The following is a 26,907-nucleotide window of genomic DNA, read 5'->3' as shown; positions in this document are numbered from 1 at the left end:
ATTTCAGCATTTTCTGCTTTTACCTTTCATCTTAAGTTGCCTCAGATCTCCGTATTATTTTTTTCTTTTTGATCTCACACACACAAAGGAAAATCTCTAAGAGCCTTTCAATGGCGCACTGCTGCTACTGAACTTTGCTGTGGCTCCCCAACAAAAAGCATAGGTAGCATGTCCCTTGTAAATGTTTAAAGTATCACCCTTCTGAGGTGACAAATTTCTCAACCATCCGAATTTATAGGGTAGTGACACATTGGCAATAGTTTTTACACTGTAAGAATATGCCTGGCTATACTGGGCATTTATTATAATATAAATATGCTGGTTGGTTATAACCAACTTTGTACTTATAATCTTCAGCTCTATTGCAAACACTGACTGTGGTGTATTTACAATATTTACAGTATTTGTTTAGTTCTGTACTTGGATAATATATTCCATGTTGTGGTTGCGAATATGTGATATCTAATTTGATAAAAGGTGTATGCATGGAGCAGCTATTCCAGTTTGAGTTTACTCTTATGTGTAAGAAATGGCAAGTGAGTTATTTCCTTAATAAACTAAATTTGTTTATTTGAGTAATTCTGGCAGTTCAAGTATATTCCACGTGATGAGCATCTAGCTGAGTAAAGGATACCCAGGACACAACAATGCTCCTGCAAATACTTGCTCCAAAACATAATGTGCATAAGAATCAACCATCTGGGAGCCATTTTCTGAATATTAAATTATTGTCTCAACAATTACTCATATTCCCAATAGCCTTATATTTTTCATGTGAAATTGTATTGCAAGATTCTGTTTTACTCCTGGCTTCTCATGTAGCATGCATGAAGATTTTTATTGTCACAGATGGTAACATTCAAAGTTGTAAAAGGCTGAAAATTGGGAATCAAAACTGTATTTAAAGAAAGAAGCAGTTAATTCTGAAAACTCCAACAGGATGTAAATCTATCTGATTTTTCTCTTTTATCAGAAAATATGAGGACATGTTAATGAAGATTATTATTTCTCTTTGATTATCTACCCCAGTTCTAATTTTTGCCCTTTGCCTTTTTGCTCAGCTGCACAGCTGCTTGAATCTGATTGATGCAGTTGCACATATATTTTACATGAGATTGAACACTTTAAAGTTAGAAGACACAAGCAGTGGTCAAATTCAAACAGCCTTAGTGAGTTATATATTTTGATATGAGCTGGTATTGTAAAGCTTCCCTAAGTGCAGTGCATTGTATAGTTTGTTGCGTTGACTGCAGACGGGATATTCCTGCCATGAGCCAAAGTTTAGATAGGTCTTATGGACTAGATTCTCTTACAATATTTTGTTTTTGCAGGTCCTTGGTTGGTCACTTGATAACTTGGCAGGGGAAAATTGCATTAGGGTAGAATAAAAATTAATAATAGATTCTCAGGATTAGCAAATTTAGTAAATATTCTTATGAAAAGTAAGCATGCATATCCACAAACAGAAGGCTAAATAGTACTTTAGCCATATTGCTGATAAATTCTACATATTAGATCTGATCATCTACATTTACAAAATTAAGACCATTGATAACAACATCTTGGGTTTCTTGAACCTTAATGAAGACTTACTCAAGCACTTTAGATATTAGTGAGCCATACCTCCTGGAGTAAGTCCCATTTTGCATTTCCTACTATTGATAATGTCAAAATTGAACGCACCCAGGGCTCACAGGTAAGACATAAGACAGAGGGGTAGAATTAGGACATTTGCCCATTAAGTTTACTCCACCATTCAATTATGGCTGATTTATTATCCTTCTCAATCCTATGTCTTTTCCATGTAACCTTGGACACCCTTCCTAATCAAGAAACTATCAAACTGTCACGATTAATTCTTCCGATTTACTACCCTATGGCAAAAGAAATGCCGCCTCATCTCTGTTCTAAAGGTACATCATTCTGTTGTGCGGCTGTGCTCTCTGATTCTAGACTCACCCACTATAGGAAACATCTTTTCCCTGTCCACTCTACATGGGACTTTAAATATTTGAAAGGTTTCAATAAGATCCCCACTCATTCTTCTAAAATCCAGCAAGTACAGGTGCAGAGCCATCTAATGCTGCTCATATGTTAACCCTTTCATTCCTGGGATCATCTTAATAAGCCTCCTCTGGACACTTTCTTCGATAAACTGTTCACCATGTCCCAAGTGCAGTCTGACCAGTGCCTTATAAAGCCTCAGTGTTACATCCTTGCTTTTATATTCTAATATTCATTTGCCTTCTTTACTATGAGTCAACATGCAAGTTAACCTTTAGGGAATTCTGCACTAGGATTTCCAAGTTCCTGACACCAAAGGAGTGGATGGAAAGCATGGTGGCACTAGAAAGCTATCCCACTGCTGGATGATGGCTTATGAATGCTGAGTGGCCCTAGTAAAGCCGTTCTGGGATTTGGGCTTCTCATACTTTTATTCCACTTTTATTCCAACTACAATCCAACTTTCCTACTCCCATTCCTTGTCATATCACCTGGGGCAAGCGGAATTACTTTTGTGGTGAAAACTAGCATAACTGCTAACTTTTGTATCTTGAGTAGACTTCTAATAATTCTTGTGTAATAGTAGTTATGATGTTGGGTTTGTATACTCGAGCACTAGATTCTTTGTATGTGGATGATATTCTGAACAACTTATGAGGCCATAAAGCATTCCAGCTGAAGACTCTCCAAGACTGGTCATGCTTCTTGTCAAGCTGCTTCAGTGCAGTTACACCATGGCATCAACTCTTGATTGTAGAGCATTTCCCAAGTTTGTCATGTTCATAAACGCAAGACAAATCCAATCAGAATCAGACTCCTCATCTTGCTCTCTCAAGTCCTGATAAAAGGGTCTCCGCCTGAAATGTCAACTGTAGTCTTTTCCATAGATGTTGTCTGGCCTGCTGAGTTCCTCCAGCATTTTCTTTGGGTTGCTTGGATTTCCAGCATCTGTAGATTTTCTCGCGTTTAAGAATCAGAATCAGGTTTGATATCATTGACATATATTGTGAAATTTGCTGTTTTGTGGCAGCAATACATTGCAATACATAACAATAAAACTACAAATTACAATAAGTATATATATTGTGACGAGAATACACATAGATTAAGATGTTAGCTGGCCTGGGCTGGCACCAGTGGGATCAGCAGTTGGTCTGCCACCTGTCTTCAGGAGAAAGAGAGATAAGGAAAACAATGGAGCAGCATTTGGAGATGTTAATGAAGGGACAGGAGAGTTTAACGGAAGGAGAGCTGTCAAGATCGGCTCCCCCTTTGAACCCTGAACTGTTTGAAGTGATGGACAGGCGATACCCCAGCAGGGAGATAAAAAGGGACAGGTTCGCTAAAGCAGGACAGACACGACAGCCCGAGTTAACGAGACCCTGGAAGCGGTGCGTCTCCCACAAGTCGGTGGGAAGTTTTGGGCGTCTGGTCGCGGGTCGAGCCATAGACGCACAGGGTGGAAAGGCACAATCGGCAGAAACCTGGTGTGTGTCCATCCTTGCCTGGGTGCCAGGTTCACCACAGAGAAACGATCGTATCTGGAAACAGAGGGGTCACAGTCGGTGACTTCAGATGACATCACAAAGGGCTCGCACGAAAGCTGACTGTGAAGAATATCGAAGGTCTGTGTGGAAGCCGTTTGAATATTCATTCGTTTTGCTCTCTCTCTCCTTCCCCCACACTGTCCACCTCCCACAGCAGCAATTACTGAGAACTGAACTAAATTGAACTGAACTTTGCGTCACTTTGAAACTGGTCATTTACCCCTAGACAACGATAGAGCTTGATTGATCCTGTTATCTTAATACTGTGTACATGTGTGTTTATCATTGCTGAACTGTTGCATTTATTATCCTTTTGATTAGAGTACTGTGTTGCTTGTTTCTTTAATAAAACTTTCTTAGTTCTAGTAATCCAGACTCCAACTGAGTGATCCATTTCTGCTGGTTTGGCAACCCAGTTACAGGGTACGTAACATAAGTGGGGGCCCGTCCGGGATTTTGAACGTTAAATTTGGGATGGAGTAATTGATTGGGTTAAAATTCCCGAAAGAAAGAAAAGACAAACAGCAGAAATGGAGGTTGAGGGATTTATAAAGGCGCCGACCTTGGAAGCATTAGAGGATGCCAGGAAAGCGGAATTGGTAGCTGTGGCCAAATGGTTGAATCTTGCTAAGGGGAAGTCGACAATGAGGAGAGAGGAGATACACAGAGCTATCGTAGAGCACTATGTATCTAAAGGTGTGTTTCCCCAAGGGGAGCTGGAGGTAGTGTCTATTGAAAAACCTGCTGGAGACGCAGTACAGGTGCAGCTTGAAAAACTGACACTCGAGCACGAGTTCCGGGTACGGCAGTTAGAACACGAAGAGAAGCAGTTAGAAAGGCAGGAGAGAGAGTTAGAAAGGCAGGAGAGAGAGAAAGAGTTAGAAAGGCGGGGGAAAGAGAAACAGTTAGAAAGGCAGGAGAGAGAGAGAGAGACAGTTGGAGCGAGAGGAGAAACAGAGGGAAAGGGAATTCGAGCTGGAGAAGTTAAAGATAAGGGCAGAGCAGGGGCCCGTGCCGAACCAAGGTGGAGAGTTCCGGGCGACCCAGAAGGTTAGGCTGGTTCCCCCATTTGACGATACCGATGTGGATCGGTACTTTCTCCATTTCGAAAAAGTTGCTACAAGTCAGGGCTGGCCGAGGGATAAGTGGGCTGTTTTGCTTCAGAGTGTACTGAAAGGGAAAGCCCAACAAGCTTACTCAGCTTTGTCCGCAGAAAATGCCCAGAGGTATGAGGTGGTGAAAGAGGCCATCCTCAGGATTTATGAGTTGGTCCCGGAGGCATACCGGCAGAGGTTCCGGAATGCGAGGAAGCAGTGGGACCGCATGTATTTAGAGTTTGCCCGTGAGATGCAGACATATTGTGAGCATTGGTGCACCTCGAAGGGGGTAGAGGGGGATTGTGACAGACTGCTACAGCTGATCCTGATTGAGCAGTTTAAAGGTTGTGTCCCTGAGGGTATGAGACCCTTCCTAGATGAGAAAGAGGCAGCCACGTTAGCCGCAACTGCTAAGTTAGCGGATGAGTATGCGTTGACGCATAAAATGAAGTTTGCCCCGAGTAAAGGCTACCAGAAGGGTAATCAGGACGGCGGGGAGAGTCCGCCAGAAAAGTCAGAAAGTAAGCCGGGGACTAGTGAGAAGGATAAGGTAGACCAGGAGCAGTCTGGTAGGAAGTCTCCTGGGGTCGTCTGTTATAATTGCGGGAAAGTCAGACACTTTGCGTCCAGGTGCTTTGCCCCAAAGAAGGAGACGGGAAAAGGAAAAACGGCGATTTTGACTGGCTGTATCAAGCTGGTAAATGAACCGCTGGGAGAGGACAGGTCTGCCAAAGTTCAGGAAGGGCGCGGGAGATTTATCTCAGCCGGATTGGTGTCAGTGAAGGAGGGGTTAAACCCAGTTCCAGTGCAGATCTGGAGAGACACGGGAGCGTATCAGTCACTGATACTGAAGAGTGTATTAGAGTTTAGCTCAGAGACCCAGACTGGGGAGGTCAAGGTCAAAGGTATTGGGGAAGGGACAGAGGCAGTCCCTTTGCACCAGATACACTTACAAAGCAACCTGGTCTCTGGACTAGTCACCATCGGGGTAAGGCCCGAATTACCGATGAAAGGCGTGGAAGTCTTGCTCGGTAATGACCTCGCCGGGGGAATCGTGTTCCCAGCGGTGAGATTGACAGGTCAGCCTGCCAGCGTTGAGGCCCGCCCATGGACTCATAGGTTCATCACGGCACTGTGGAAATAAATTTCGCTGAGACGTTTCTGCCAGCCTTGTACGAGAAGGGGGTAGAAAGTGAAAAGAAGGAGTGTAGTGAAACAAGAAGTAGTGAGGGAGCTGCGACAGACTTAGCATTAGCCAGGAAGGAATTTGTGCAGGCGCAGGAGCGAGACGAGGGGCTGATGGTTTGGGTGGAGACAGCTCTCTCTGACGCAGAATTAACAAGGGAACCAGTAGGCTATTGTGTGGAGGAGGAAGTGCTAAGAAAGAAAGGGAGACCAAGTACCGTACCCACAGATGAGGAATGGGGGATGGTGCAAAAGAGTTATGGGGATGAGATTTTTAACCTGGCACAAAAGGTACCCCCCGGTGGACATGTTGAGGTGCTGGAGGAAACAGTTGATGGAATCATGAAAGAGGTTTACCGGCTGCACAGGAGGAAGGATGTTATTGGTTATGGCCAACGCAAACTGAGACGGTCACAGGCTTTTGATATGCTAACAAACCTAGTCGGTGTTAACGCGGAAATCAATGAAGCTAGGGTCCCCCTGATAAGAGAAAAAAAACATTTTGAAAAGGTGAGTATGATATCGACCAGATGGGAGAAGGCTATTGTTTTGGCCAGCTCTGTGATAAGGTCTCTCCCTTAATCCCCGAACAAAGCGACTCTTTAGGAGAAGTAATTAAACGGCTCGCACACGTGTGTTTGATTGTCCCGAGGCGATGCAAAGAACTGGGACGTTGGGTGGTGTTTGGTACGCTAGGCTAGCCTAGCGAGCAACAATCCTATAGAATGAGTAATTAAGTGACGAAAGGGCTGACGAACACAGAGGTGTGTATTGGCGATGTAATACGGCTGTCTGAAGCCAGCTTGATAGTGAACCTTGAAAAAAATGTGTTCGGCCACACGAAGGTCACTTACCTGGGAATTGTGGTGACACAGGGGCAGCTGGCAGCAATGCAAGCTAAAGTGCGGGCTATCTCTGACATCCCAACCCCGACAGACAAGAGGGCCCTCAGAAGGCTCTTGGAGATGGTGGGGTACTGTAGGAAGTTTTGCAATAACTCTGCGGTTACTACCACTCCCCCTCCTACTAAACCCTTGTGAGAGAAAACTAAGTCGGAATGGGACAACCCTTGTTATTGTGGTCCGGGACGAAACCCAATGAGAGGTTACATTGATCGCAATTCATCGGTGTTTTTGGCCACTATGAAGTTTGCTAAGTTGGAGCCTGGTCTAAGGGATTATCAATAACACATGTAAAAGGAACAGAAAATGTGATGGCTGACTGTCTGTCAGGTGTTGACAACTTCAAATTCGTTGTATTAGCCAAATAGCTGATAAAGATGTGTATTTGTGTGTATCAAATAATGTATTCATGTTTGTAATTTTTACCCCGGTAAAAATCCTAAAAGGTGAGAAGTGTGACGAGAATACACATAGATTAAGATGTTAGGTGGCCTGTGCTGGCACCAGTGGGATCAGCAGTTGGTCTGCCGCCTGTCTTCAGAAGAAAGAGAGATAAGGAAAACAATGGAGCAGCATTTGGAGATGTTAATGAAGGGACAGGAGAGTTTAACGGAAGGAGAGCTGTCAAGGTCGGCTCCCCCTTTGAACCCTGAACTGTTTGAAGTGATGGACAGTCGATACCCCAGCAGGGGGATAAAAAGGGACAGGTTCGCTAAGGCAGGACAGACACGACAGCCCGAGGTAATGAGACCCTGGAAGCGGTGCGTCTCCCACAAGTCGGTGGGAAGTTTTGGACGGCTGGTTGCGGGTCAAGCCATAGACGCACAGGGTGGAAAGGCACGATCGGCGGGAACCTGGTGTGTGTCCACCCTTGCCTGGGTGCCAGGTTCACCGCAGAGAAGCGATCGTATCTGGAAACGGAGGGGTCACGGTCGGTGACCTCAGATGACATCACAAAGGGCTCGCATGAAAGCTGACTGTGAAGAATATCGAAGGTCTGTGTGGAAGCCGTTTGAATATTCGTTCGTTTTGCTCTCTCCCTCCTTCCCCCACACTGACCATCTCCCACGGCAGCGATTACTGAGAACTGAACTGAACTAAATTGAACTGAACTTTGCGTCACTTTGAAACTTTCTTAGTTCTAGTAACCAGACTCCAACTGAGTAATCCATTTCTGCTGGTTTGGCAACCCAGTTACGGGGTACGTAACTATATACATATATATATATGTGTATATATATGTATATATATATATGTGTGTGTGTGTGTGTGTGTGTGTGTGTATATATATATATATATATATATAGTGCAAAAAGAGAGGGAAAAATATTGAAAACAAGAGAAAGCCTACAGATATTGGAAATTTAAGCAACACACACAAAATGCTGGAGGAACTCAACAAGTCAGGCAGCACCAATGTAAAAGAGTAAACGGTTGACGTTTCCGGCCAAATCCTTTTGGTAGGGAAAATATTAAGATGCTTCTCATGAATTCATTTTCCATTCAGAAATCTGAAGCTGCTTTTGAAATGATGAGTGTGTGTCTTCAAGCTCCTGTACCACCTCCTTAATAGTAACAATGAGAAGAGGGCATGAACTGGGTGATAGGAGTCCTTAATGGTGGATGTCATCTTGTTAAGGCATTGCCTTTAGAAGGTGTCCTGGATGATAGGGAGACTAGTGCCCTTGATGGAGGTGGCTGCGTTTATAACTTGCGGCAGCTTTTTCTGATCCTGTGCAGTAGCCCCTCCATACCAGGCAGTGATGTAGAATGCTCTCCCTTTTACATCTATTGAAACTTGCAAGTGTCTTTGGTAACATACCAATTCTTTTAAAACTCTTAATGAAGTATAGCCACTGTCATGCCTTCTTTGTAATTGGGTCAATATGTTGGACCCAGGATAGATTCTCAGAGATGATGACATCCAGAAATTTGAAACTTGAAACCCTTTTCACTTCTAATCCCTCAATAAGGTCTGAGGTTTCCTTGAATTCTCTTTCCTGTCGTCCACAATCAATTCCTTGGTCTTACTGACATTGAATGCAATGTATTCCATTTGATTCCTGTATGCTTCCTTGTCATTATCTGAAATTCTGCCAACAAGAGTTGTGTTGTCAGCAAATTTAGAAATGGAATTTGAGCTGTGGCTAGCCATACTATTGTGGGTGTAGAGAGAGTACAGCAGTGGTCTAAGTGTGCATCCTTGAAGTGCACCAGTGTTGACTGTCAGTGAGGGGGAGATGTTATTTTCTATCTGCACAGACTGTGGTTTCTCACTGATGCACCATGAACAACTCCAAAAGACTGGAAGTAGAGTAAATACTGAAAGGCTTTTATTCGCAGTAAAATATGACCTCCAGCACACTGAGTGTCTGCCCCTGGACTGAGGAGGAGCCAAGGCCCAATCGCCTTTATTCAGGGGTCTGTGGGAGGAGCCACAGGGGCAGAAAGCAGAGGAGCCTGTCCAGACAGGTAACCCAGTTACAACATATATATATATGGTTTACCACACGCACTGGGGAAGATAAGGAATTAGTTGCAGAGGGAGGAGCAGAGGCCTAGGTTTTGGAGCATGTTGGTTATAATTGAGGGTATGATTGTGTTGAATGTTGAGCTGTAGTCAATAAACAGCAGCTTAACATACTGTAGGTATTTCTGTTTTCTAGGTGATCCAAGGCCAAGTGGAGAACCAGTGAGATTGCAGGTACTGTAGACCTATTATGCAAATTGCAGTAGGTTCTGGTCCTTGCCTAGGCAGGAGTTGATTCTAGCCAAGGCCAACCTCTCAAAGCACTTCATCACAGTCGATGTGATTGCTACTGGCACTCTAATTAGAATAGACCAATTGGTTTATTATTACCAAATATCCACTCTTAGAGTATTGGAATGTATCCTCCACATGCTATCAAATGATACTCACATGCCAGTAATCTGCTCTACTCTGCCAGGACCACTCAGCTCAGTAGAACTTATCATGGATGTAATACAAACATGATCCAAAAAGCTCCAGAGATGAGATGAGGGAGACTTTGCTGGATTTAAAGCAGCATTTGACCAAAGTCATGTCAATTATCCCTTCTAAAATTTAACTAAATGGGAGTCAGACCAGGAGATTAAGTACCCATAGAGTATTGCCGCATCTCTGCAGAGAAAAACAGTGTAAACGATCATTGATGTTGTCTCCTGACTCCATTGCATTTGCACCAGCATCTTGTGTTTTTCAAACCATTGTAGCTCATTTTCTATATAAATATTAAGAAGGTTAGAAACGGATCTTCTTCTTCAATCTATGGCTTTTGCATCCTGAGAAATACAAATGTGAGCCCAGTGCCTCTCACTGCAGGTGTTCTTGCATAGATCTGCTTAGTAAATTCAAAGCATGTCCAAACCTAGATGATGCTCTAAAATTGCTGATCTGTGGCTCGATCTGTCAGAGTGCCCATGCCAAACTCTGCCTGTAATAAACACAAGAGATTGTGCAGATGCTGGAAATCCAAAGTAACACACAAAAATTGCTGGAGGAACCCAGCAGGTCCGGGAGTATCTATGGAGAGGAATAAAGAGTCAATGTTTTGGGCAGAGACCCTTCATTGAGGTCTCTCATTAGGTCCTGGTGCAAAATATTGACTCTTTATCCTTTTTCATAGATGTTGCCTGACCTGCTGAGTTCCACTAACATTTTGTGTGTGTTACTCTGCCTGCCATTGTGCATCTGTGTGGGTAGTCAGCCACAATTGTTAATAATGTAATTTTGTGATCCTTCTGATCTCACGTCCCAACACCCCCTATCTAAGTGTTTCACTTGAGTACATACATAACACTGCGATTGCCAGTGCAGGGAATGCTATTAAACCTCGCAATATAAATGAATATAAATGTCTACCCTGTGATTGAATACACTGCAGTTATGTCTATACTTTTTGCCAATACATTACTATTAACCTTTATATATATCTTAATATTACTAGACAAATAACCTCTTCCCCAATGTCAATAAGATGAAAAAGATGGTATTGACTTCAGGAAAACCCATACCACTCACAACCTCTTCATACTGATGGCTCAGCAGTGGAAACTGCAAGGAGCCCTCCTGGCAGTGCACATCTCACACAATCTTTCATGGTCCTAGAACAGACACCTATGGTCAAGAAAGCTCAGCACCACCTCTACTTTCTGAGCAGGCTGAAGAGAGCTGGTTCATGTGCACCAGTACTCATGGCCTTTTACAGAAGTGCAGTGGGGAGCATCCTAACATGTTGCATCACTGTGTGCTACAGAGACTGCACTGGAGTGGACAGGAGGGCTCTACAATGGGTAGTTAAAACAGTCCAGTGCTTCATTGGCACCAGTCTACCCACCATCAAGCACATATTTACAGAAAGATAATGGAAAAGAAACAGCAACAACATGAAAGATCCCATCAATCCTGCAGAGAGATTGCAGGCAACTACAGGAAACATAAAGTTGTGGTGGTAGGGGATTTTAATTTTCCATATATTGATTGGGACTCCCATATTGTTAGGGGTCTAGATGGCTTAGAGTTTGTAAAATGTGTTCACGAAAGTTTTCTAAGTCAATATATAGAGGTACCAACTAGAGAGGATGCGATGTTGGATTTCCTGTTAGGAAACGAGTTAGGACAAGTGACGGAAGTGTGTGTAGGGGAGCACTTGGGTTCCAGTGATCATAACACCACTAGTTTCAACTTGCTCATGGACAAGGATAGATCTGGTCCTAGGGTTGAGGTTCTTAACTGGAAGAAGGCCAAATTTGAAGAAATGAGAAAGGATCTAAAAAGCGTGGATTGAGATAGGTTGTTCTCTGGCAAGGATGTGATCAGTAAGTGTGAAGCCTTCAAAGGAGAAATTTTGAGAGTGCAGAGCTTGTATGTTCCTGTCAGGATTAAAGGCAAAGTGAATCGGAATAAGGAACCTTGGTTCTCAAGGGATATTGCAACTCTGATAAAGAAGAAGAGAGAATTGTATGGCATGTATAGGAAGCAGGGAGTAAATAAGGTGCCTGAGGAGTATAAAAAGTGTAAGAAAATACTTAAGAAAGAAATCAGGAGGGCTAAAAGAAGAACATCTTTGCTGAACATCTACGCTCTGTCCGCCAGAGAAAGCAGGATCTCCCAGTGGCCACACATTTTAATTCCACATCCCATTCCCATTCTGACATGTCTATCCACGGCCTCCTCTACTGTAAAGATGAAGCCACACTCAGGTTGGAGGAACAACACCTTATATTCCGTCTGGGTAGCCTCCAACCTGATGGCATGAACATTGACTTCTCTAACTTCCGCTAGGCCCCACCTCCCCCTCGTACCCCATCTGTTACTCTTTTTAATGCACACATTCTTTCTCTCACTCTCCTTTTTCTCCCTCTGTCCCTCTGAATATACCTCTTGCCCATCCTCTGGGTCACCCCCCCCCCGTCTTTCTTCCCGGACCTCCTGTCCCATGATCCTCTCGTATCCCCTTCTGCCTATCACCTGTCCAGCTCTCGGCTCCATCCCTCCCCCTCCTGTCTTCTCCTATCATTTTGCATCTCCTCCTCCCCCTCCAGCTTTCAAATCCCTTACTCACTCTTCCTTCAGTTAGTCCTGACGAAGGGTCTCGGCCTGAAACGTCGACTGCGCCTCTTCCTATAGATGCTGCCTGGCCTGCTGCGTTCACCAGCAACTTTGATGTATGTTGCTTGAATTTCCAGCATCTGCAGAATTCCTGTTGTTTGGGCTAAAAGAAGACATGAGGTTGCCTTGGCAGTCAGAGTGAAGGATAATCCAAAGAGCTTTTACAGGTATATTAAGAGTAAAAAGATTGTAAGGGATAAAATTGGTCCTCTTGAAGATCAGAGTGGTCGGATATATGCGGAACCAAAAGAAATGGGGGAGATCTTAACTGGGTTTTTTGCGTCTGTGTTTACTAAGGAAACTGGCATGAAGTCTATGGAATTAAGGGAAACAAGTAATGAGATCATGGAAACTGTACAGATTGAAAAGGAGGAGGTGCTTGCTATCTTGAGGCAAATTAAAGTGGATAAATCCCCAGGACCTGACAGTGTTGAAATGGCAGGGACCCTGGCAGATATATTTAAAATGTCGGTGTCTACGGGTGAGGTGCCGGAGGATTGGAGAGTAGCTCATGTTGTTCCGTTGTTTAAAAAAGGATCAAAAAGTAATCCGGGAAATTGTAGGCCGGTAAGTTTGACGGTGGTAGTGTGTAAGTTATTGGAGGGAGTACTAAGAGACAGAATCTACAAGCATTTGGATAGACAGGGACTTATTAGGGAGAGTCACCATTGCTTTGTGCGTGGTAGGTCATGTTTGATCAATCTATTGGAGGGTTTCGAAGAGGTTACCAGGAAAGTGGATGAAGGGAAGGCAGTGGATGTTGTCTACATAGACTTCAATAAGGCTTTTGACAAGGTCCTGCATGGGAGGTTAGTTTGGAAAATTCAGTTGTTAGGTATACATGGAGAGGTGGTAAATTGGATTAGACATTGGCTTAGTGGAAGAAGCCAAAGAGTGGTAGCAGAGAATTGCTTCTCAGAGTGGAGGCCTGTAACTAGTGGTGTGCCCCAGGGATCAGTACTGGATCCATTGTGATTTGTCATCTATATCAATGATCTGGATGATAATGTGGTAAATTGGATCAGCAAATTTGCTGATGATACAAAGATTAGAGGTGTAATGGACAGTGAGGAAGGTTTTCAGAGCCTGCAGAGGGACTTGGACCAGCTGAAAAAATGGGCTGAAAAATGGCAGATGTAGTTTAATACAGACAAGTGTGAGGTATTGCACTTTGGAAGGACAAACCAAGGTAAAACATACAGGGTAAATGGTAAGGCACTGAGGAGTGCAGTAGAACAGAGGGATCTGGGGATACAGATACAAAATTCCCTAAAAGTGGCGTCACAGGTAGATAGGGTCGTAAAGAGAGCTTTTGGTACGTTGGCCTTTTTAATCAAAGTATTGAGTATAAGAGCTGGAATGTTATGATGAGGTTGTATAAGGCATTGGTGAGGCCGAATCTGGAGTATTGTGTTAAGTTTTGGTCACCAAACTACAGGAAGGATATTAATAAGGTTGAAAGAGTGCAGAGAAGGTTTACAAGGATGTTGCTGGGACTTGAGAAACTCAGTTACAGAGAAAGGTTGAATAGGTTAGGACTTTATTCCCTGGAGCATAGAAGAATGAGGGGAGATTTGATAGAGGTATATAAAATTATGATGGGTATAGATAGAATGATTGCAAGCAGGCTTTTTCCACTGAGGCAAGGGGAGAAAAAAACAGAGGACATGGGTTAAGGGTGAAGGGGGAAAAGTTTAAAGGGAACATTAGGGGGGGCTTCTTCACACAGAGAGTGATGGGAGTATGGAATGAGCTGCCAGATGAGGTGATAAATGCGGGTTCTTTTTTAACATTTAAGAATAAATTGGACAGATACATGGATGGGAGGTGTATGGAGGGATATGGTCCGTGTGCAGGTCAGTGGGACTAGGCAGAAAATAGTTCGACACAGCCAAGAAGGCCTGTTTCTATGCTGTGGTTTTTCTATGGTCTCTATGGTTTCTAATCCTGCATATTTATCCCACTCCCATCAGGGAAGAAGCTATACAGTACCCATGCCAGGACCACGAGAATATCGTTGTCTTTTTTATGGTTATTGTGTTTTCTTATGCTGCATGGGATCCAGAGTAACAATTATTTTGTTCTCCTTAACACTCATGGAAAAAGATAATAAACAATCTTGGGCCTTGAAATTAAATGTCCTCACTTTTTCTGAAGCTCAAGCATGCTTTTTCAAATGGAACAATGCTGTATTAAAAGGCTTAGTCTGACTGCTTTCAACTGTAAGTCCACCGACACAAAAAAATCACAATGCATGGTATCAAAACAACTCAAAATTACAGTGGTGCCATAAATTCTTTAGCTTGACAATGGAACCACCAATCATATCTCAAAGCTTTTGACTGTGACTACAGAATATACAGCCAACAAAAATTCTGAGGGCTCTTGTTTGAAGGAATTTCAATAGCTTCATTAAATGAGACATTGATCGCCTCTGAGGTACTAATAAATTAACTAGCACTTTTGTAGGTACCTGACCTTAAATCCATCAGCAGGGTAACTTTCTTACTCTTCTGAATATCTGTATTCAGTTCACTGTCACTCTCTTTTGAAACTTATACAATTTTATTAGAACAGAGAGGCCTTTCTATTCACTCCAAATATTATCATTTTATCAAAATTATTCGGCCTTCAGCCATCTTTCTGTGAGCTCTGCATGATTTCATGACTCACGATTTGAGTGACTGAAATTCCACCCTTGGCATTCTCTTTCTTGTGGTCCTGCGAGGTTCCCAGCTCAGATCACTCTCACTTTATGATGTTCATCTTCACTGCCTGTATTGTGGTAGGCTCCTTATGTAGCTTTGTGGCTGATGAACTGAACAGATTTACAAGCTCAGCCAGCATAGCAGGGGTCTCTCGAGACTAGTTGAGCAAGCCTCTACAGACAATTGCCTGCTTGATGGCACTCACCCTTTTACAGCCAATATTAAATACACTACTGAAACACTAAATAAACATTTGCTGAAATTGTGCCACAAAATGAAATGCATCAAAATATCTAACATATAACATTCAACAAACCTTATCAATTAGTAATGCATAATGAACTTAAAAGACCTTGTAGGGATCATAAGTATACTCAGCTGCTGAAACTGTATGTAAAGTGCTCTATTCACAGCAGAAATGGAACCTAATCAATTGAATCATAAGAAGATTATCCCTCACACCAGCAGTTATCAAAGAATGTTGAATGTTGGAAAACACAAAATAAATCCTATTGGGCTGAAAAAAAAAATGGAAAAATAAAGGCCTAGAACAAAGTACGGAGAAGAAATTTAAAATGAAAGGTTCAATGAAGCAGTACCACAGCATAAAGCAACAATAAATAATGCATATTAAATGAAGAACTGCATCATCAGATACTTGGAAAGCGCTTCCCACAATGTTTAATTTATCCTGCTGTGTTAACTAGAATACAAGTATGGTTAACATATTCTATAACAACACAGGATGACTTACTTGGTTGTGCTTTGGATTTGGCATCATTTGTATAATCTGGCTTCAAGCCAAATACAGACTGTTGCAATGTAAGTTACTTTTGCAATTTATTGGAAAGTAGTATCACTGCAGTTTTACCTGCAGCAGAAACCATTATAAATATCACACTGTTGTCTCCACAGTTCATCAAGGATTTTGATTTTAAAACCAAAGGCCTAAAATATGGAACCATCCACCTTGATTTAAAGCTACAGAAAAACTTAGAGGACTGGGAGTTATCAGTCAAAGTAATAAGGAAGCTTAATGTAATCAGAACAAGTCAGCATGAAAGGTAAATCATTTGGACAAATTTATCAGTGTTCTTCAAGAATGTAATGAATAGAGTTGATAGAGGGGAAACTATAGATGCTGTATATTTGGATTTCCAGAAGGCATATGTTGCAGAAGAAAAAAGGAGTTGTGTTACTGTAGATCAAAGGCATAGTAGACAGTGAGTCTAAATCAGTGGTTCCCATCTTCTTGTATATGACAGACCAATAACATTAAACAAGGGATCTATTTCATTCTGGGTGGATGTAACTTGGGGAGTAGTCCAAGAATCAATTCTTGGCCCTCAATTATTTATCCAATAATATTAATGACCAGGAGGAGGGAGCAGAGAGTAAGGTATCCTAGTGTGTTGATCGCATAAACATAGTTGCCAGCAATGTTGCAATGAGGATGTTGTGACTCTGCAAAAGGATATAGATTTAGTATGTGAGTGAAAAGTTGGCAACTGGAATTTAGTGTGAGCAATTTGTGAGGTTTTACTATCATTAGATATCAATACTATATTTCCCATGAATGAATATACTATATGTGTGAAAATTTCATGTTATTTAAGAAAGAAAAATGCGCAAAAGAAAATTCTGCCTTTGCCTCTGAAATGGTGCATAGCCACAGAACCTGATATCTACCAGAAGTAGTGGATCTAAGGCAGTTGTGATGTTCATAATGACAGGTGTGGAACTCTGTTTCACTAAGATACTGGTGGGAGAGCTGGGGCAGCAGAAAGAACCCTGCACATTTGGTGGCTCAACAGCCACCAAGAACTGAACTGAAGTTAGTGGGAGGAAATGATCACAGAGCTCTCTGAGAATTTAGAACCAGGAGTGCAACAAGGTTATGAAGTTCATCCTTGTGGTTAAGATTGTTGAAAGCAGCAACAGATCCCATCTGTCATAAATTCCATCACCATATTTCCATATTCAACCTTCACTTACAGGTTAATCTCAGACATGCGTCCATGTATTCAAGCATAAGATTTATAACAAAATAAAAACAATCTGCAGAAATATAATGAGCTATTTCATCCATATAATTAGTGAACTCCTTCCTTTTCATCACTTCATGGCACTTCATTAGCTTTTTATTCACTAATTAAGATCAATTCTACAGCTACAGTTCTTTCAAATCAGCACAAATAATTAAGGGCAGGACTCTGGAAATCACTCTTTGACCCAACAGACTAATTAAACTGGTGATGTATGGAGACTGAAGGAGGAGATTGCACTGGGTGCGGAACAAGGTGCCATGAACTACAAACTGCAGTAGACGAATGGTGGGGATTCTAACCATCTCCCAGTGGCTTAGTCAATTGCTGGCTACTATGGACTTGGCTACCACAGAGTGAGTAGCCAGAAAAAGATCAGAGATGATTGAGGATGAGCTGCCCAAGTGCATGTTATTTGTTCCATTGTCTTCTCTGGTGTGGCAGATGCCCAATTGATGAATGAGACTTTGGCATCTGGCTTCTTATCCCTGTCCTTTCCAGTCCTTATGAAGAGTCTCAGCCTGAAATGTCAACTGTTTATTCCTTTCAGTAGACGCTGTCTGACCTGCGGGGTTCCTCCAGCATTTTGTGTGAATTACTCTGGATTTCCAGCTCCTGCAGAATCTCTTTGTGTTTTTGACATGTGCAGCCTCTCTCCAACCAAGTAATTGGTCTGCATCAGTATAGATGTTTGAATTTTGCGATCTCTGGCAGTAAATGATAATAAAGAACGTAAAGTAAGTTTAACTTCAAATAAAAATGCTGCAGCAAAAATATGTCTGGGATCTTGCAGATGACATTTGAAATTGTTTAAAATTGGTATTCATAAAATCTATGGAAAAATTCTAAGGCACCGCTAATTGATCTTCATAGCCATGTCCTAAGAGAATTCTTGCTGAATTTTCATATTATTTGATATTCGGCACAACATATACAATGCTGTCCACCTGCATCAGCTGAGACCCACACTGAATAATTTAGTGAGGGCAGACTCGAATTATTCCTCAGAGGCAGACTTTCTACTCTACTGTTTAAATTAGGTTTTAGTTGTCAAATCAATGTGATTAAATTCATAAAACTTGATGAAATTATTTTGTCCATTTTTGTCAGGTTCCAAACACTGTTTCATTCTGGTTCAATTTTGGACAGCCTCTATTAAATAATCTTACTGCTCTTGCTGGTTTGGAAGACAAACTTGGGACAATAAACTCCAAAATGACCAATATGGGTCATTTGGTCTTGCTTGCGCCTGCGACAGCCTGGGCTGAAGGACAGTAGGGATGAATATGCTTCTTGTCGTTCATTTGGGCCAGTGAGGGGTTCACTATCGTGGCTCGTTATGTGCTGTGCCTTGCACCTTACACTGCTGTGTGAGGGTAGCAAACACAGAGCATTCACCTCTTGTAGGCCTACCTCCTTTACCCTTGACACATCACAGGTTTAATGAGTCTGATAGATCAAAGAACAACTGCAAGACCCTCATCTTTATTTGTGTTGGCTTGAAAAAACAGTGGCAGTACGGTCTTACATGGTGAATGGAAAGCTAGTGAAGTGTCATTGAGTGGTGAATAGGAGCTGGTTAATTGTACGAATGAGATAGTTCATTTATGTCTCTGTAAAGTATTCCTTTTGCAGACATGTATTTTCAGTAGTGTTACAAGTGAGATGCAATAATAGAAAAGAAGGGCTCAAAGGGTATAGTGTTTTTCTGGTATCCTCTATTTTGTAGTGTATAACTTGCTAGAATTCTTGGCTGTGGTTGAAAATTGGTTGGGAATATCCAATGTGAATGCTGAGAATATCACTGAACCCAACATAATCCCATTATACCTAGTGGGAAGGGAGTGTTCTCATTACTCTTAAATACAGAGAACTAACATTAATGGCATTATTAGGAATTCATGCCTTCAGAAAGGTATAATAATTAACTGAAAACTTTTTTTATTCCACAATGACTAAGTTCAGCTAGGAGCCTTTCCTGATCTCGGTTTTGCTTTTGGAACAAGGCCATTTTACTACTAATAAAGCAGCTTAAGCACCAAAGAAATGTGGGCCAATGACGGTTACAGTGTAAATGACCTGTTCCTGCAAATTTAATTTGAGTCTGTGAACTTATGTTTTGATGGATGGAGGTTAAATTTTGCCTTTATTATGTCAGGAGCATTGTTCACGTTGCAATTTCAGATGCCAATGGAAAAGAAATCTGGCATGCCAATGGTGGAAAAAGAAAAATAATGGATGGATAAAGTTGGTTGAGTGATAATAAATAGAACAAAAGTTGATTTTGTGCTATAAAGGGTCTGAACTATGTTCAGGATAGATGCTTTCACGATATAAAGGTGAACAGACAGACCAGGATATGGACATTGAAAAAAGAGCATGAATCTCTCTTATTTGCTGATTGTCTGATTCAGTTGTTAGGCAGAAGTGAATATCAGTTAACAGTAAAAACACTAATAATTCAGTCATAATTTATGAAATTCATATAAAAGACAAATGATGACAGTATGCAGCATATAGACCTGTAGAAGGAATAATGTATTAAGACAAAATATTGTGCTGTGTTCAATCTTTCACACATTACCTAGAAAAGATAAGTTTGTAAACACAAGAGATTCTGTAGATCCTGGAAAGATAAGTTTAAGATTATGTCAAAAATGGATGTGGCCGCACATTCTACAAAATTACTATTCTTGTGATTTTCTTCAATGCAGAAAAAAGTATTGAAGAAAATTACTTTAGAGCCTGACCTCCATTTCCTTCTGCACTACCAACTCCTCTGCAGCCATGGAGCTATTAAATCTTGGTCAGAATTTCCTCATCAATGAGAAATATTTCTGTCATTTGTCAGCTGGAACTAAAAATCATATTTCCAAATCTTGAGAGAATACCTCTCTCGCTCTTGCTCTCTCTCATTATTACAAAATATTTTTGATGGCGCTCTGCCAGCTCTCTAACAATTCATCTGCATCCATGTATTACTTCCATTCAATGAGATCCAGCCAGGTGTTTTGGCTGCATTCAAGAAGGCAGAAAATGAAGTTTAATTATTGATTTATTTAGGGCATAACAATAAATGTATTCCATAATTAAGTAGCTTTTCCATGGACCTGTTTTAGCAGTAGGGGAAATGCAATGGGTTGAGGTTGCTTGTGAGGCTGAAGATGATGAGCGTCCTGACCAGCCTCCTGAAGCACTACGTTATGATGGCTGTCAGAGCCACCGGGCGGTAGTCACTAAGGCACAGTCATGTGGAAATTTGGCTTTTTATTCAGCTGTTTCACTCCCCATAAAAAATAAATGCATCTTCCATTAGCCTGCATTTGCATTGGTATAATTGTTGATAATATTTGACAGGATATGTGATTGATTTACTGAACTGGGAAATTAGGTCATTTAACTTTATGCTTCTGTCTATTCCAAACTCTCTCACAAAAGTGAACTGTACATTTATCTTCCACTAATTACCATTCATATACCTGCCTAATGAAGAGAAAAGATAGGCAGAGACTGTAATCCTTTTATTTAATAGGTAACTGTGGAGGTTCTAATAGAAAACATTAGAATAGTCTGATGAAATATGCACACAATGCCATTTCAATGCTCTTCGGACAGGATGCTACATTTCTGTTTACATGTTTTTAACTTTTATTGGAGTCATTACTCCATTTTCATTTTGCATGGATGTCATGCAACAAACTGCAAAAAAGTATTGTGCAACAGACACTTATATTTATCGAGTTCTGTTTGTTCATCTCCCTATCCCCAACCATGGCCCACCCAAAACTTGAAAGGCTTAAATGTTTATAGGCATCTCAAATATGGATGGTTTAAGTTATTAGTCTATGGTTTCATAATATTCCAGAGCTAAGCAGCTGCATGAAGATTATTACTGAGTAAGTATCATACTTACATTCCTCAGGGTCATTGTACTTTTTGGACCCGTACTGTTTCTTTTATATCTAATTTGATATTTCTCTTATGGGCTTGAGGCTATGTAGCAATCTGAGCTAAAAAAAAAAATGGGTTGCAGCAGATGATCAAACACATAATAACACATCTGGAGGGCAATGGTTTTATTCTTTCAGAATATGTTTGAAAGCCCGGCAATTATTGAACATAGAACATAGAATAGTACAGCACAGTACAGGCCCTTCGGCCCACAGTGTTGTGCCGACCCTCAAACCCTGCCTCCCATATAACCCCCCACCTTAAATTCCTCCATATACCTGTCTAGTGGTCTCTTAAATTTCACTAGTTTATTTGCCTCCACCACTGACTCAGGCAGTGCATTCCACACACCAACCACTCTCTGAGTAAAAAACCTTCCTCCAATATCCCGCTTGAACTTCCCACCCCTTACCTTAAAGCCATGTCCTCTTGTATTGAGCAGTGGTGCCCTGGGGAAGAGGCGCTGGCTATCTACTCTATCTGTTCCTCTTAATATCTTGTACACCTCTATCATGTATCCTCTCATCCTCCTTCTGTCCAAAGAGTAAAGCCCTAGCTCCCTTAATCTCTGATCATAATCCATACTCTCTAAACCAGGCAGCATCCTGGTAAATCTCCTCTGTACCCTTTCCAATGCTTCCACATTCTTCCTATAGTGAGGCGACCAGAACTGGACACAGTACTCCAAGTGTGGCCTAACCAAAGTTTTATAGAGCTGCATCATTACCTTGCGACTCTTAAACTCTATCCCTCGACTTATGAAAGCTAACACCCCATTAGCTTTCTTAACTATCCTATCTACCTGTGAGGCAACTCTCAGGGATCAGTGGACATGCACCCCCAGATCCCTCTGCTCCTCCACACTACCAAGTATCCTGCCACTTACTTTGTACTCTGCCCTGGAGTGTCACCTCACACTTCTCCGGGTTGAACTCCATCTGCCACTTCTCAGCCCACTTCTGCATCCTATCAATGTCTCTCTGCAGTCTTCGACAATCCTCTAAACTATCCACAATACCACCAACCTTTGTGTCGCCTGCAAACTTGCCAACCCACCCTTCTACCCCCACATCCAGGTGGTTAATAAAAATCATGAAAAGTAGAGGTCCCAGAACCGATGCCTGTAGTCACAACCCTCCAATCTGAATGTACTCCCTCCACCACGACCCTCTGCCTTCTGCAGGCAAGCCAATTCTGAATCCACCTGGCCAAACTTCCATCCATCCCATGCCTTCTGACTTTCTCAATAAGCTTACCGTGTGGAACCTTGTCAAATGCCTTACTAAAATCCATGTAGATCACATCCACACCACTGCCCTCATCTATATGCCTGGTCACCTCCTCAAAGAACTCTATCAGGCTTGTTAGACACGATCTGCTCTTCACAAAGCTATGCTGACTGTCCCTGATCAGACCATGATTCTCTAAATGCCCATAGATCCTATCTCTAAGAAACTTTTCCAACAGCTTTCCCACCACAGACGTAAGGCTCACTGGTCTATAATTACCTGGACTATCCCTACTACCTTTTTTGAACAAGGAGACAACATTTGCCTCCCTCCAATCCTCACCATTCCCATGGACAACGAGGACATAAAGATCCTAGCCAGCGGCTCAGCAATCTCTTCCTTCGCCTCATGGAGCAGCTGGGAAATATTCCATTAGGCCCATTGGACTTATCCATCCTAATGTATTTTAATAACTCCAACACCTCCTCTCCCTTAATATCAACATGCTCCAGAACATCAACCTCACTCATATTGTCCTCACTGTCATCAAGTTCCCTCTCACTGGTGAATACCAGAGAGAAGTATTCATTGAGGACCTTGCTCACTTCCACAGCCTCCAGACATGTCTTCCCATCTTTATCTCTAATTGGTCCTACCTTCACTCTTGTCATCCTTTTGTTCTTCACATAATTGAAGAATGCCTTGGGGTTTTCCTTTACCTTACTTGCCAAGGCCTTCTCATGCCTCCTTCTTGCTCTTCTCAGCCCCTTCTTAAGCTCCTTTCTTGCTACCCTATATTCCTCAATAGACCCATCTGTTCCTTGCTTCCTGAACCTCATGTATGCTTACTTCTTCTACCTGACTAGATTTTCCACGTCACTTGTCACCCATGGTTCCTTCACCCTGCCATTCTTTATCTTCCTCACCGGGACAAATTTAGCCCTAACATCCTGCAAGAGATCCCTAAACATCAATAGTACATTTCCCTGCAAAAACATCATCCCAGTTCAGACCCACAAGTTCTAGCCTTGCTCAACCGTAATTGCCTTTGTTGAGCACCGTTTTGCCACATCCTAGATATAAAAAAACAATTAACTCAGAGTGGATCAATTATAAGTGCATTTATTTTACTTGCAGCAAGGGGAGACCATCACGGCACAAATGCCAGTGATGGCCTCCAAAAAAAGCAACAGTATAGTCACTCCATTATGCACAGGTACAGCTACCCATGCCTCATTTCAAGGAAAGGATATATTCTGTGCTTAATCAGTGTATTTGGCATTCTTCCAGTATTGCATATGCTGGTCTGCAGATTGTCAAGGACTCAGTCTCCATCAGGAAAATTTTGCACAAACACTATTAGCAAAACACTCTGATATAATACAGGTTGCATTTTTTTTAGAGATGAAAATGCCATTTTGTTACTACCCATAAAGTACATTTCAACACCCTAAAAGTGATAAAACTTTGTAGTCTGTGTTATAGGTTCTTAGCTTGCTTGCTGTTACATAGGACGTCCTAGGATTTGAAGGAGAATTTAAGAGTGCTGGGTTACCACTGTCCATTGCCCTTCAGATTAAAACTGGAAATCTCTCAAATGTTTTGAAAAGTTGCTGTGTCCATAATGTGTCAGTAGTGGAGGGAGTAACCAAATAATGTGATGGATGGCATATCAAGTGGTATAGTTTGTACTAAATTATATAAACTTCTGAGGACTGTTTGAGTTTCATTCTAGCAGGCAAATGAAGACGATGAAAAGGATTTATTAGGAGACACAGGAGATTCTGCAGATGCTGGAAATTTTGAGCAACACACACAAAATAATGGAGGAACTCAGCAAGTCAGGCACCATCTACCAAGGGAAATGAACTGTCAATGTTTTTGATCAATACCAGGATATCATACCTCAAAACATCAACGGATTATTATCCAACATAGATTCTGCCTGACTTATTAGTTCTTCCAGTATTTTGTGCGTCTTGCTCTTAATTTACAGCGTGCTTTAGTAATGAAGATATACTTAACATGCAGCTTGTTTCTAGCCATTATATACAGTACCTGATAATTAGAATAGTGGGGATTTCTTCTTCAGATTACTTGTTGGATGCGCTATTGATGTTACCTTCACCCATTTCAACATTTCCATGCTTCATACATTGTTAGATCATGGAGTGTATAATAAAGTCTGAATCCAAATTGAACAACAGCAGAAAGACTTTGATGAGTAAATGCTGAATAAAATAGACAATAATTTCTTTCCATCCATTTGATCTTTGAGATTAGACTGAATGGGTTGGATATGGCCAGATTAGATTTGTCCTGTTTTTTGTACACAGGAAATGGAAGAACATGTTTTACTTTGTTGCATAATTTCCATTGTACTGGAACAGCATGGCTTAGGTACAGTTAGGCTGTAGCACAGTTCTTCTGCACAATGGTGCTGTTGCTCCCAAAATCTAGTTGCAAACAGCTTCTTTTTGGTGCCATCTAAAATACATCAAGTTTGAAGCTTCTATGATGCGAAGAACCACAAGGAAAGATTGTGATATACCATCGCACTCTACATCATTGCCAGAGTTTCTTGTAATTCTTGGGTGTATCATAAAATTCGACATCATATTTTTGAACCATCATTCGATTGATGGAGGAATTTTTTTTTCCCATTGTAAAGTTGTTGGACCCATTCTGAGTAGATATATGGCCTTCTGCCTCCGCTTTCTCAAAGCTGTAGGAATACCATCTGGTTTCTGCTGAAGCATGAATTACAATTGCTTGTAGCATTCCTGACGAAGGGTCTCAGCCCGAAACGTCGACTGTACCTCTTCCTCGAGATGCTGCCTGGCCTGCCGCGTTCACCAGCAACTTTGATGTGTGTTGCTTGAATTTCCAGCATCTGCAGATTTCCTCGTGTTTGAGCTTGTAGCGTTATTGGTTGCTGTTTTATTTGCGTGTTTTTTAATACCGTTTATTGTAAGTTTGTTTTCTGTTCCCCAGGGGGAAAAAACGATTAGATTCCTCTTAAAAGAGGATTAAAAATAAATACTGACTTACCTGTGAGAAAAAAATGGAAAATAGAATGACATCCCGCTCTCCTTTCCTCTGTCAGCTTGTCATTTCTTTCATTGAAAACCATTTGTTACTTTTAAATATCTTGGGTAATGCATTGAGAGCCTGCACATCGTGCCATAGTTGTACATTGACAGCTTAGTTATTTTATTTAATCATTTGATTCTAGTTCATTGGCCTGGATCAATCTGGAGAATTTGATGTTCACTTTTGGCTTATTGTTTCCTGATGATATACAGACCTTAAATGTATTTAACCTCAATTAAACCCATTTAATGTCTGATTTGTTTTGTTGTGGTGCCTTCAAACCAGATCTTATTTCCACATATTGGAATTCTCGAAATTATTTCTAGTCTTTCCATCATACTGCTTGGGGAAATAAGGGAAGGGTGCCTTTATTAATCTGACTGGAGTCCTTTTTCTTTGTGGATATCATAGCCTCCTATATCTTGTAGGTGCCTGATTAACCCCATGGTGAAGATATATGGATTAGGAGTGAGGAGAACTTTAGAAACAATCTCTGGGTAAGTGATTTTTTAACCGCTCATATTGGCTTTTTTCTTAATCGGAGTGTGTGTAATCACTTATTTTCATCTTAATGAGATGAACTGCAACTGCCCTATAGACGATATCTGGTGAATTTTTGAACATGGAGAAAAATATGAGGATAAATGTTTTGTGTCAGCATTTAAGAATAAAATGAAGTGCCAACTACAGAGATTTTCAAAAGAGAAAAAAAATTGAAAGGTTAAATAGGATACACAAATTTCATGAAGGATGCAAGCTGACAGTGTTCCAGGATTGCTGGGTTTCTCGGATCAGTTCTATTTGTTATCCTGAAGTAGACAGTTACTAGACTGCATGAACTATAATTTAAGTTGTATCAAGCAACCAAAAATACTATAATTCACATCTTTTCAAATTTCTATTTAAACACTCATTAACCAATTTAATTTGAATTTCCATAGAGTCAGTTGGGTATGGTAGAAATAGCAAGAAGACTGTGATTGATGGTGGATCTTTATGTTCACTACATAAGTGGGCTGAATCTAAAGCTCTGGAACATACATGGTATCTAAAGAGTGTATTAATTATCAGAGTGCAGTAGGCCAATAACCAACAAAGGTGTTGAATTCTATTAAGAACATAACCCTGAAGTTTTATGTACTACAAGACAGAGGTTACAGGCTTAGGTACTCAAGCACCTTTATTCTGTTCTGTAGTAATTGCCTAGCAATTGACATAGTGTTTTGGTAGAAAAGGATGGCCAGGCAATTGTTTGAGGAGTTTAGAATTGGTCTTCCAGAGTGGGTTGGGTGAGTGGGAGTTGCGCCAACCCAAGGTATAGATAGGACATCCCGGGAAGGGTAACTGGGGGCATGAGGGGCAGAGATCTAGATAGATAGATAGATATACTTTATTGATCCCGAGGGAAATTGGGTTTCGTTACAGCCGCACCAACCACGAATAGAGCATAAATATAGCAATACAAAAACCACAAACAATTAAACAACAAATTGCAAACTATGCCAGATGGAAAA

At 41.3% G+C, this 26,907-nt stretch overlaps 1 protein-coding gene across 4 annotated transcripts in view; it reads left to right on the top strand.

The window, feature by feature from the left end:
* LOC134353657 (RNA-binding Raly-like protein) overlaps positions 1-26,907 on the top strand; it is a 1,079,267-nt gene that overhangs the window by 374,706 nt on the left and 677,654 nt on the right. For 3 of the 4 annotated variants that reach the window (XM_063061854.1, XM_063061846.1, XM_063061863.1), the window contains exon 2: positions 25,822-25,890. The gene's annotated coding sequence lies outside the window, so the exon portion shown is untranslated. Of the gene's footprint in view, positions 1-25,821; positions 25,891-26,907 lie in introns of those variants that run through there. The other variant, XM_063061889.1, reaches the window with a different exon arrangement.

Source organism: Mobula hypostoma, chromosome 1, assembly GCF_963921235.1.
Source record: "Mobula hypostoma chromosome 1, sMobHyp1.1, whole genome shotgun sequence".
In the NCBI taxonomy this organism is placed as follows: Eukaryota; Metazoa; Chordata; class Chondrichthyes; order Myliobatiformes; family Myliobatidae; genus Mobula; species Mobula hypostoma.
The sequence above is the reverse complement of the archived record's forward strand: the minus strand, read 5'-3'. Positions and strand labels throughout refer to the sequence as shown.